Source organism: Culex quinquefasciatus, chromosome 2 (genome assembly GCF_015732765.1).
Source record: "Culex quinquefasciatus strain JHB chromosome 2, VPISU_Cqui_1.0_pri_paternal, whole genome shotgun sequence".
Classification (NCBI taxonomy): Eukaryota; Metazoa; Arthropoda; class Insecta; order Diptera; family Culicidae; genus Culex; species Culex quinquefasciatus.
In genome coordinates, this window is record NC_051862.1 from 109,199,598 (window position 1) to 109,212,830 (window position 13,233).

Sequence of the window (13,233 nt, forward strand, 5' to 3'; positions counted from 1 at the left end):
TAGAGAGCAGTGAAATCGACCACTCACTTGAAATTTAATGTTCTCACAGTGCCGGTTTATCAAATCAACAAATCCAACGCGCAGGTAAAAAAATACCATAATGTGAAGAGGGAATTTATTTGCAAACATGCAAACAAACAGAATTATGTTCAATTGAAAACTTTTTCAACAATCTTTCACTTATTGAAAAATATTACTATAACTTGTAGAACTATCTGACTCTCCAAATATTTATTGTGTTTTCGTTCGCCACAGCTTCCAGTACTGTAAATGTGTATTGTTTAAGTTACGGAATCTGCCAAAAACGCTAGCAATGATAACAGTTTCTTCCAAAACTAGCAGAACAATTTTCTGGTTTATTTTGATACGCGCTACCGCCGGAAAACAAAAACCAGACGTCAGCGAAACAAAACGCTGATTCAGTGCCAGAATCCGCTGGACCAGCAAAAAAACCCACTTGACCAGCGCATTGTCTCCCGAAACGAGCAGAAGAATCTCATGGTTGATTTTGGAATCTGGAACCTTTTCATGAACCAGCAAAACTAATCGCTGATTCTAGCGAAACCGATCCCCCAAGCAGCGAAAATTTTCACTAAACCAGTAAATGTTTTGAATCAAATTTGACTGACTTCCAACAGGCGAAAAAATTTAGCGATTCCTGTTAATTTTTCTGCAGGCTGAGAAATTAGCGACTTTTTTCGCTAGTTTTAGCGGATATCACGTTTTGGCGATGGATCCCCTTTCCGTGAAGTTAAAGAAACAGGAAAATTTAAGTTTTCTATTTCTCAGCAACTAATGGTCCGATTTTCAATGTTTTAAAATGAAACAATCGTGAAATTTTCGATCTATTCGAAAACAATATATTGAAAATTTTTGAATCTAGACTAACATGTTAAAAAGGCCAAATATTCAAACACCCTTTTGAAATGTTAATCTTGACTAAACCATTTTTAAAATATATTTTTTTAAATCTAAAATCTGTAAACATTTCTTGAAAACGGGGCACTTCATCAAAAAATCTGTTATATCTGATAGATATAACAGATTTTTTGTCACATGTATAAAAAAGCATAATAGTTGTTTTAGAACATCTAACAAAATGTGTCTACAGAAATGCTGTTATGGTTGAGAAATCACAGTTTTCCTTTAGGACGTGCATATTACCGTCTCAACCCCTACGTCCAATCAAGCTCATATTTGGGTTTTTGGCTTAGTACGCCCACTGGAACAAGTCTTTGAATGCTTGCCCAAGGATAATTTTTGTTACACTCTAGTGTACATGCAGGATGACTATTTTCTACATAATTTTGTTTACATTGCCGACTCTAAATATGAATTATAGCAATGATTACCTCGGCTTCTCCGCTTATTTTATAATTATCACAATCATTAAGAATGCTGTTTTCTTCAGAAGTATCAGTATCGTTTAGCGCACGTAATTGAATCATTATTATTGTTAATCGGTAAACTCAGTCAACAAAATATTGAAGCTCGTGCCGCTTCCCGCTTATCGACAAATTAAAAGTGAGAGTGTGTGCATGCAACATGGTGTTAAACTATTCGAAGTGCCATGGTAAACTTCACAGCAACATCACAGAAAGTTTAATTCCATGTTTCAGATCTGACAGCTCCCCTGTTTGAAAAATGTCGCACGTCGTACGAGATTGATTTTACCGTTCCGATATCGATTGGTCGAAAGGACGACAAATACTCGACATGCATGACATCGTTATTTGCATCGATTTTCTGACAGATTGACGTTTCGGCGGCGTCGGTGAAAATACTTTGACAGTTTGCATCAAGCAAAAACTTGTTCAAAATGGATTCAACAAAACATGAAGACAACACCCAAAGGAAAAATATATCTCAAAATCTGCAACAGTGGATTTGCTGTGCGATCTGCCACAGAGTAACCGAGAGTGCCCAGTCCGAAGAAATGACATTGATTTTTTTTGGCTCCATAAGGTTTGCTGGTAGCAGGCGTGCGATGTACCTGCGATGTACCACCAAGTTGAACCAAAAATCAAGAGGCAGTGCGAACTCTGTCTTACTCTGTGGATCTGCAGTTCTTACCAACACATACAATGCTGGCCCGTCCCCGAGCAACACACCAAAGAGAAGAATATGTTGGTATTGGTGCTCTTTAACTCACATTTCATCAAGCGTCCATGGCGCGGTGGTAGCGTGTCGGATCAATAACCAAGAAGTTGGTGGTTCCGCCATGCATCACAATCATGCGACCGCCGTTTGGGTGTATGGTTGAAAATGTGCATAAAAAGGAAGCGAAACGACGGACTTGGACAGATTAATTAACGGTGTGTTTGCAACCCCGGGACAGCATGCCCAACTCTCAACGGAGAACCATTTGAAATCATTTGATAGCAATCATTGTGGTGTGTGAAATTGTGGTTCTTACGGTGGAATCCCAAGTTAAACATCGGCAATTGCCGTTTAAACGCAATTGCATTTGATACCAAACTTGCCCCCAAAAATGCCAACCTCCATCCTCTAAGTCTAAGAAATCTGTCCAGCAGAAGTGATGGTTCCCTTTTTCCGACCTTGGTTACACTGCAATTCTCGCCGCAATTTCACATCATTGAACATAAAATTAATCGTGCAAAATATCGAAATTGGATTTAATCTGCGACCGACAGCCGTTCCGTTTTTCCTCAGCTGGTTGGTTTACGTGAGGGATGAGCGAGCCAGAGATATATTGTTTTGGTTTTCATCTTTCTTTCTCTTTCACATCTCAACTGTGTTGCCAGTTTAATGGGAAAAAAATAGGCAGTGTTGCTGGTAGCAGCATTAAATGAGCTGCATTTCAGCATATGCTAGAGCAGTTGCTTTAGAGCTGATTTGCTCTAAGATCAGCTTTTTTAATGCAGATTAGCTGTGGAATGCTGGTTTACAGCCTATTAATGATTTCTTTTAGTGCAGGATGGTTACATGGGTAGTTACTTTCTATTTCTAGTGAATATTCATTGGGAACCGTTCTTTGCCCCGTTTATTACGATACAGTACAGCGTATACCGGGCCACCCGTGGAAATATGGTATAAGCCGGGCATTGGCGACGACGTTTTAAATATTCTTTAGAAATTTCGTTATACATACAAAACGATTCCACAATATTTTTCTAATGGAAATGTTTTTTTTTAATTAATGGCTGCAAAACAATTGATAGAGACTGTATCATGCATTAAAAACCCATATTTCACAAAAAAAAGTATTAACTTTTTTTACCTTAAACTCAATTTCTCAAATTCCATATTTTTTAATTTTCGAGATTTTTTTATATGTTTTAGTTAACAAAAACCCGCAACATTTGAGCCTTAGAGAAGCATGGTCAAAAATTTTGCCGCCGCATTTATGAAAAAAATGTGTTTATACATTAATTTTTTTTAACTTATTTTTTTTATGTAAAAGTGAATCTTTACAGTTTTTTTTAAATAAAGTGCTCCGTTTTCAAGAAATTGGCACCGAAAATTTGATTTAAGCGAAATGTTTGCAATTTTTCGATTTTTAAAACTAGTGATCATAAGAGATAACTTTTGAAATATGTTTTTTGAAAAAATCAGGAAATTTGAAATTGTTCAAGAGACATTGAAGATTAGACCTCTGGTTGCTGAGATACAGCGGTCTAAAGATAAAAAAAAAACAGACAAATTGAAGTTTCCTATGTTTCAGCAACTAATGGTGCGATTTTAAATGTTTTAAAATGAAACAATCGTGAAATTTCCCGATCTTTTCGGAAACAATATTTTGAAAATTTTAAAATCTAGACTAACGTTAAAAAGGCCAAACATTCAATATTACACCCTTTTAAAATGAATCTTCACTAAAACATTTTTAATTGTTTTTTTTTTTATCGAAAATCTGCAATTATTTATCTGAAATCAAATCGCTGAAATCAAAATATCGTTAGCTATATCTTGAAAACGGGGCACCTTTTCAAAAAATCTGTTATATCTCTGGAGCAACATTTGAAAAAAGGAGGTTCGACATTGCTCTTACACAGTCACGACGTTCTAGCAGGATTCTAGCAGAGTTCTTACAGAGCTGGATATTCTTATAGAATTCTAGCAGAAATGATCTACCGTTCTAGCAGGATTCTGACAGAACCAGCTCTGCTAGAATATTTCGTGACTGGGTACGGCCTTTCGTCCTATTTAAGGTGAAATTTGAAAAGATCAGAAAAATGACCGAAAAGGCTGCCGTCTTTTGACCTTAATTTCAATCAATGATTACCCACTGAGAATTTTGGCTCGAGCCTCGACTCGATTCAGGCTCGATCTCGAGCCAGATCGACTCGAGGCTTGAGCCAAAATTCTCAGTAGGTACAAACATAACCTTAGCCTCGACTGCCTGAGAACAACCTTGGCAAGAATAATGGTTTTTTAAGCACTATTTTCCACCTACCTTTACCAAATGAAAACTCCAGGACCATATGTTCACCAATGATAGAATGCAGAATATTTTATTAAGATTACTCACTTAAAAACGTTGGAAAGTCCTGAAATATTGGGCCAGTACAAATTTTCAATCGCTGGCTTCTTCTTCCCGAAAAAACTTGTAGTCTTCTTCACAAAAATTGGGCTCTTCACTATTTCACTGAAAACTCCGATAACCTCTCACTTAATGCACTTCACACCACTAAGCAAGTCCTATTTTGGCGAAAACTTGCAGGAACAGTACTTTTGGATACTTAAAAAACTTTATTTTCCTCGTAATTTGCCGAAACTTCCGAAACCCGAGCCTCCGAATCGAGCAAATTTTCGTTTTCTTCTTCTTCTCTGTTCTTGCACAGCAAGCTGAAAATCATCATTTCTTAACAAATAAAACCTACCCAAGTAACCAAACAGCACTAAAACAAGTCAGTGTTCAGCACTACAAGCGCTTTACCAGCTGCGGATTATTTCTAACAAGTTTAGACATCTGCACTAAAAGCGCTTTTACAGCTGATTTGCGATCGGTTTTGGACTTTATATTTCTGATTTCCAGCTAGCCTCTACTGTTGTTGATCCAACCCTGCACAAAACGTCAAAAAAAATTGAGAGAAGCAAAAATGTGGCTCTCTCTATTTCCCCTCCCCCTCTTCTGATCTATTTTTGGTTTGTTTACTACCACGTTACCGACTCAGCTGTCCGTGTGGGGAAGAGCCGATTTTTTTGCGTGAAAGGTAGATGTTGGAGATGTGATGCCTTGATGCTTGAGTTTGCCGCCGATGTGTTGAATTTTCTGCGCCTTTATCCATTCGCCCAATTTGAAGTTGGCTTACCGCAGCTGTTTTTAAACCTACCAATGCTTGTACTTTGCATGATACCTAAAATAACTCTGTGATATAGGCTCCGTCAGACTCTGCTGGGGCAGGTTCCTTCATTATGACCAGTACCCCAGTACCCACGGCGAATTCTGAAGATTCTTTAGGCACCGAAGAGGCCCGAAAAATGACAACCTTTAGGCCAACCTACATTTTTCAAAAGAAGCGATTCTCTTTCATAATAATCGCAACTTGATCGCAACATTAGTCCTCATTTTGTTTATTCAGCTCTTACGAAACATTTCGATAAGGACTGAAAAAAACGACAGCACCTGCTAAAGCATGAAATCACGGTGAATCTCAGCCACCAACTGACAGCGGAAATTTTCTCCGCAGGTTTGTGATGGTTGTTCTAGTTGAAGGGATGAGCGAGTAAGAAATGTGTTAATTTTCGTTTGCTTCATTCTCTCTCTTTCACACCTCTACTGTGTTGCCAGTTAAAGGGAAAAAAATCCAGCAGTGTTGCTAGGAGCAGCATTAATTCAGCTGAATTTCAGCAAAGCCTAAAGCAATTGTTTTAGAGCTGATTTGTTTTGATCTTAGCTGTTTTATGACTAACTAGCTGGTGAATGCTGATGAACTGCTAATTTATGATTTATATTAATGCTGGATGGTTACTTGGGTAGTCAACTGCTTTAATTTCCTTTGTACGAGCCATTTCCAAACTTTCTTTGATCACGGCATAAAGGGTTGCCAGCAGCATTCAGCTTTTAAATGTACAATAATACGAAAATTATTGAATTTGTTCTGTTGAAATCCACTGAAAAGCAGCAGAATTTGATTATTTAATAAAACATAGAATATACCGAGTAAAAAATTTACTTGGAGCAAAAATTTCAACAAAATTCAGAACAATCTAATTTGATATAATTTTGTTCGCCCTTGACCTGGCATCACTGCTTATTTCAGCCAATCAGGAGTCGTGATCTTTCTGACAAGTTGTTGTTTTTGCTTTGTTTGTTGATTTTGTTGAAGTGGTTCTGGCGGAGCGAATTTTTCTGGGTTCTTTCCCGGAACACAAAATCGGCAAGATACCGGATCTGGCCAATCGGTGGTGGAGTTTTGGCCGAAGTCGGTGGTAGCCTCGGGGAAGCAGACCCAAGTAACCATCCAGCACTAAAAGAAATCATAAATTAGTTGGTAAACAGCATTCACCAGCTAGTCAGTCATAAAACAGCTAAGGTTTTTGCAAATCAGCTCTAAGTCGACTTCTCTGAGAACAGCTGGAATAGAGCTGATTTACAGCGGTCACTAGAAACACTGTTATTATTTTTTCTAAAAATCTGGCATCACGTCTGCCATTTTGAGTGAGAGTGAGAGAGAGTGAGCGGGAAGGAAAACAAAACAATAAAAAGCTCTCGCTCACTCGTAGTGAAATCAACATGGAAATATCAGAACTGGGAAAATCTGGACGCCTTTTCTTTACTGTTTTAGTAAGTATTACACAAGATAATTAGTTTTGCATAATTGATAAATAAACACATATTTCCAGGAATCAACAGCTGTATAATGGACTTCCAATGGACGGCGAGGAAACACCGCCCGTTGAAAACAGAATCTGGCATTGGCAGGTACGACGATCCACGAATTCTACGCTGAATTGTTCGGATTTGGAGGAAACTTCGTGGTGCCCCAGATGCAGGTATGCAGGATGCAGGCGAAAGCAAGTTCCGTGTTTTAAGTTTGTGATAATTTAACTATGCGATGCGAGGTGCGACGTTGGAATATTATCAATAAAAAATGGTTTTAAGCCTAAATCCAATTGAGTTTTGTTTTTCTCTAAAAGAAATATATTTACTTTTGTATCCGAAGGGCGGACATTTTTACAAAGGTTTGGTTTCGAGTGTTTTGCTAGAGGATGAAACGGCAATTGAAGCTTTGATATCACACTAGTTAAACATTTCCCAAACAGGCGTGACAACACGGGCGCAGGAACCATCAACAATAATCGAAGACCACCACTGGTATCTGGCATCACATCCCCAACAAAGTAAATTCGGTCAAAAAAATCGGCCTCTCCGCTCGGACAGCTTACCAACTCAGCTAAAAACTAAACTAAACTAAAAACAAACTAAAAATAGAATTGAGAGAGAATGTGAGAGAGCAATATTTTTGCCTCTCTCAACTTTGTTGTCATTTTGCAGGGGTGGAACAACAACAGTAGGGGCCAGCTGGAAATCAGAAATATAAAGTCCAAACTCAGCTGTAAATCGGCTGGAAAAGCGCTTTTGATGCAGATGTCAAAACACTTTCGCATTAGCTCGCAGCTGTAAAAGCGCTTTTAGTGCTGAACAGTGATTTGTTTTAGAGCTGGATGGTTACTTGGAAAATTCCAATGCACAAAATACAAATATGGTGCGATTTCGATTTCGATTCGATTTTCATTATATTTTTTTCAGCAAATTGCAACTCTTTCCATACCTGACGACTGGTGTCATTCCCGAATCAGTGCAGCCTGCCGGAACCGTTTCCGGTCATCTGTGAAAAAGCGTCGCCCGCAGATTTGTAGTATGTGACCAAGAATGCGTTGGACGGAACGGACGGATCAGGATTCGGAGCGAGATGATAGTAGAGGGAAGAAGAGGTCCGGGAGAGGATCTTTGACGACGTTCAGAGTAAGTGAATCTATAAGGAGTTCCAACCTACACCACCCAGCCATCGAGACGGACCCCAGCCAACGCCTGGCCCGCGATCTACCCCAGGTGACCAAGTCAGACGGGTGTAAACACGACGCCGAAGACTGCGGGTCGCAACGACCACGAACTCCCGCGCATCACCCACAACACCAGCCAACCCACAGCAGCAACGAGAACAACAACAAGCGTTAGTAGAGTGAGAAAGAAAAGTGCGCGAATCTGAGCCACGAGCACTCTGTTCGACGAGGCGCTGCCCCGATCCTGGTCCGGCTTTCAGCGTAGCTTGGGACCGTCCATCTAGTCCAGCGGTTCTCAACCTGGGGTACATGTACCCCTAGGGGTACCACGAGCACTCTAAGGGGGTACCGGGAGACAAACCCCGTAATGGTGGACATTTAAACATAATATTTGAGAGAAAAAAAATTACAAACAGATTTGAAGCAAAAAATAAATACCATATTTAAAGTGCAGTGAATTACGGGCGAATTGTTTTTGACCAATCAGAAAATTTTCAAAACATATTGAGTGATAAAAAAAATAATTTGCACTTGTTAAGAAATTTTAAGAAATTGAAAAAAAGTGTACGGTTTTAGAATATTTTTTTCTACAAATATTCGTTTCAAATTTGTAAATTGTGCCTGCTGCCACTGGGTGACTCACCACACATAACCTTCGGACGTCTAGAAATGAGCAGAAACTTGCAACAGAGACCACAAAAGACCCGGGGGTCGTTAAAGTGGATTGCTTTTCTTTTTTTTTGCCAGCTGCCATTTATTTAAAACATACAAAATGTTGAAAAAAAATATGTTTCATATTTTGAATATTGTAAATTCGACCTTTCTTTGCTCAAATATTACACAGCAAAAAATCCGATGGTAAAATGGCATGCACATCACCTTTGTCAAAATAAACACATAATACTACACACTGCATGTACAATATTTGTAAACACAAAAAAATTAGTTGCAACCGCCGAGATTCAAACCCAACACCAATAGTAAGGACTGGCGCCTTAGCCCACTTGGCCATCAGACCGATGAAAAGCTAAAGGATAAACGCATATCCAGGTTTTTAAGCGAAGATGGCGTTCAAATGTTGAACGTCCGAAATGTCAAAATCGTGCAGTAGCACCAACATTAGAAAAAAATGTTTCTGTCATGCCATGGCACACTTTTGTCGTAATGTTGGTACCACTGCGTGATTTTGACATTTGGGGCGTTCACCATTCGAACGCCATTTTCGCTTAAAAAGCTTGATATATGCTTGACAATTCGGTCAAATAGGTTTCCCATACTGATGGGCTACATATTTCAGGGTGTAAAATTACATAAAATTGCATAAAATAATGCAACATTTATTTTACCGCCCTGATACATGCAGCTGGATTTCTACTTTTTAGCTCTATAGTTTTGCATAAAATTAAAACTAGGATTTTTTGTGTTTGTTATATCTTGGAAATTATGGATCTCATTTCAAATGGTACGAAAACAACAACACAGTGAATATAGTTCTAAATTTAAAGATCAAGGCTTTTCCTTCAAATTGACACACAAAATACACTCTTCTTATATTTTTTTGTGACCTGTACTCAGCAACAAAAGAATGGATAAAAAAATGTTCAAAAAAAAGCAGTTAAGAATTTTCTCTACCATTCGATTTTTAGAGATGAAATATAATATAATAATAATAAAAAAAAGTACTGCACCGCCCAGCCGAGCGGTTGCGGAATTGTGATACTTCACTAATCTTAGGCACTGGTCACTCTCGTCTTTTTTACACGTTTTATTGACAATTAAGTTGTCCACTTCCTTCGATGATTTTTTTCTCTTCAGCTTCTCCGCCTCAGACCAGTGTTGAATCCAGACTCCAAGTAATGTGTTGACTCTGCTGTGCTCCAACGGCCAAGTCCCGGGTGGACTTCTCAAACAGCAAACAGCTAAGTCGCGGCCGACTTCTCAAACAGCAAACAGCTAAGTCGCGGCCGACTTCTCAAACAGCAAACAGCTAAGTCGCGGCCGACTTCTCCAGCAGCTAAGTCCCGGGTGGATTTCTCAAACAGCAAACAGCTAAGTCGCGGCCGACTTCTCCAGCAGCGCAGTCCCGGGTGGATTTCTCAAACAGCAAACAGCTAAGTCGCGGCCGACTTCTCCAGCAGCGTAGTCCCGGGTGGATTTCTCAAACAGCAAACAGCTAAGTCGCGGGGCGGACTTCTCGGCTGGCTTCTCGGCTAAGTCCCGGGGTGGACTTCTCGGCTGGCTTCTCGGCTAAGTCCCGGGTGGACTTCTCGGCTGTCTTCTCGGCTAAGTCCGGGGTGGACTTCTCGGCTGTCTTCTCGGCTAAGTCCCGGGTGGACTTCTCGGCTGGCTTCTCGGCTAAGTCCCGGGTGGACTTCTCGGCTGGCTTCTCGGCTAAGTCCCGGGTGGACTTCTCGGCTGGCTTCTCGGCTAAGTCCGGGGTGGACTTCTCGGCTGTCTTCTCGGCTAAGTCCCGGGGTGGACTTCTCGGCTGTCTTCTCGGCTAAGTCCCGGGGTGGACTTCTCGGCTGGCTTCTCGGCTAAGTCCCGGGGTGGACTTCTCGGCTGGCTTCTCGGCTAAGTCCCGGGGTGGACTTCTCGGCTGGCTTCTCGGCTAAGTCCCGGGTGGACTTCTCGGCTGATGGCTGCTGATGGCTGCTGGTGGCTGCTGGTGGGTGCTGGTGGGCCTGGCTGGTCTGGGCTTGAGCTGCTACTGGAACTAACTAATTTTCCTCGAGAATTATTTCTACTTATATAGTAAATTTTCCAAACTTTGTTCTACTAAAAATGGTCAGTTTTGATGCCGAGCATCGATGAACCTCATGAACTTTTTTATGCTGACCTCTGTGGTTTTTTCTGGCTGTCCGCGTAGTTGCGTGAGTTCGATTCTAAACTGAAAGTCATGGGTTTAAGCCCTTTTACAAAAGACTTGATTTACTAAATTAGAATGTTGATATTGGTTTAATTTACATTGTTTTAAAAATGAATCTCCTAATGAGGAAGCCGTGTTTCTACCTAAATGGACATGTCCATGAATATAATTATGCCACACCCTCAATTTCCCCTGCGATATAACATCGCCCCGTTGAAATCGAAAGCTTAATCAATTTTTAATTGCCTATTATTTGGCGATATTCTATAAAGGGGTTTTCGGGTGGCGTATGACTCATGATCGGTTGCGCGAGCTTAATTATTTTGTCGTTCTACCATAAGTCGGGGAGCAGAATTTGGTGCTATGTTATTTATGCTTACGTCGGCGCATGGCAAAAACTGGAGTGGTTCGGGGCGAGGGTCGTTGCACTCCCCCACACTTATGAGATGAATGTTCGAAAATGAAGTTTTTGAGCATTCATTGGTTTGTGAAGGTGACTTTGTTTTGTTTGTAATCCCTAATTTTTATCCTACTTATGTTTCCTATGGGAGAAATGATTAGGCATGAATCTGGCATTAAATACTAATTATGGTTTGCTGGCTGGGGTCCTCTTCGTCATGGCTGCTTTTTGGCGAGATTATATAACGGTTGCATTGCTCTGATTTGCTAGTGTTGGGGTCAGTAGTTAACTTACAGAGTATGGGGTCTTCTTCCATGCGTGTGTGCCCATTCCATATTTCGCGTTTCTTCGTTGTATGCCCTTCCATCCTGTGCAATCGGATCCATGTGTGTGTGCCCATTCCATATTTCGCGTTTCTTCGTTGTATGCCCTTCCATCCTGTGCAATCGGATCCATGTGTGTGTGCCCATTCCATATTTCGCGTTTCTTCGTTGTATGCCCTTCCATCCTGTGCAATCGGCTTCGTCACCTAACGGGACAAAATAATCACAGTGGTGCTCACCTTGGTCAAAATTGATTGGTAGGGATGAATAGTGTATCCCATGAGCTCCAACTTGTTGATCGGCTGGCTGTTATCTTCTTCGTCTTCCTTCGATGGGATGTTGATAACTGTTGATTCGTCGTTTTTTCACACGTGGTTGTCGTGAAAAACTTTTTTGGTCGTTTTGACGAATCCGTGTTCCCATTGTCCGTCCTGTGTTTGTGTTGCACATACTGCTGTCCCGTGCTCCGATGCAGGTGCACTGATTTGCTGTTGGTTGCATATCTGTCTTGCTATCGATTCATTCCCCTATACTCCTTCGGTTAATTTCCTGACCCTTCCACTAGAATGCAACAATAATCTATTTAGTCGTCTTCTTGGTCTTCTGGGTGTCGTCCTTCGGGATTGGTTGGATTCATTTGATTGCCTTACAAAATTTGTTTATTTTATTATTATTATTATTTTTTTTTTTTTTTTTTTTTTTACTTTGCCAAAATTTTACAATGTCTTTTTCATTTTAATTTTGAAAATTGTGTTTCAACTTTTTATCTTGGTCTTACTCTTTTTTACACGTTTTACGGCTTTTAACCCTCGCATATTCTGCCAATTTAATTTCGCATCATACGGTTTTGACCTTTACTTTTGCGGTTTTACCCTTTTTTTTTTTTTCATACTTTTAACCTTTGATGATCCACGCGTCTTACGGCTGTTCACCCCCACGTGGTTAGGAGTCTTCCCCTCCATTCGAAAGGTTGGTTGTCGGTGGGCTTGAAAGAAATGCTCTTCGAAATCTGTTGGATAAAATCATATTAGTTCATATCTTTGTAAAAATTAAAAAACATCCCATGTCATACAATATCTCATACACTCCGGGCTGCGCATCCCTTTTTTTTTCATGCATTCGTCTTCAACATTCATTTAAAAGAATACTCTATGAGTTTTCAATGTGGTTCTTGTAGAGGGTCCAATTTTTTTCGAGCTTATAGATTTTTCATCAATGATTGATATTTTTGGAAATTCTTTTATTTCCTGCCCTGTTGTTTCGTTTTCTTGCTTTTTGTGAAGATTTTTATTCTTTTTACTTTTTATGAAGCTTGTATTTATGTATTTTCTTTTCTTTGCGAACTCATCTGCACTAAAATCTTTGTTTAAATTGGGTTTGTAAATTATTCTTTTTGTAAAGCATGAAACTTTCCCTCTAAAACATGCTATGAACATAAAAATTACCGTAAGTGGAATTAATATTGATCCTGATAAGAACCACCATGGATAATTGTATGGTGCATATTCTAAATTTTCTAGAACCGTTTTGTGTTTCTTTATTGTGGTTAAGTCGATACCAATGTCGTATAGTTTTTTGTGATCGATGATATCGATCTTTTTCGTCGTTGAATTGAATATAGGGATGTACTCAATCATCCAGTCTTCAATTTCAATTTTATCCACAATTAT

General features: G+C 39.8%; 1 long non-coding RNA gene across 1 annotated transcript; it reads left to right on the forward strand.

Moving 5' to 3' along the window:
• Nucleotides 1-6,284: 6,284 nt before the first annotated feature.
• LOC119767930 lies at nucleotides 6,285-7,077 on the forward strand. Its single transcript, XR_005277803.1, has 2 exons — nucleotides 6,285-6,751; nucleotides 6,811-7,077. It is a non-coding gene; the product is annotated as an uncharacterized LOC119767930 (long non-coding RNA).
• Nucleotides 7,078-13,233: the final 6,156 nt, after the last annotated feature.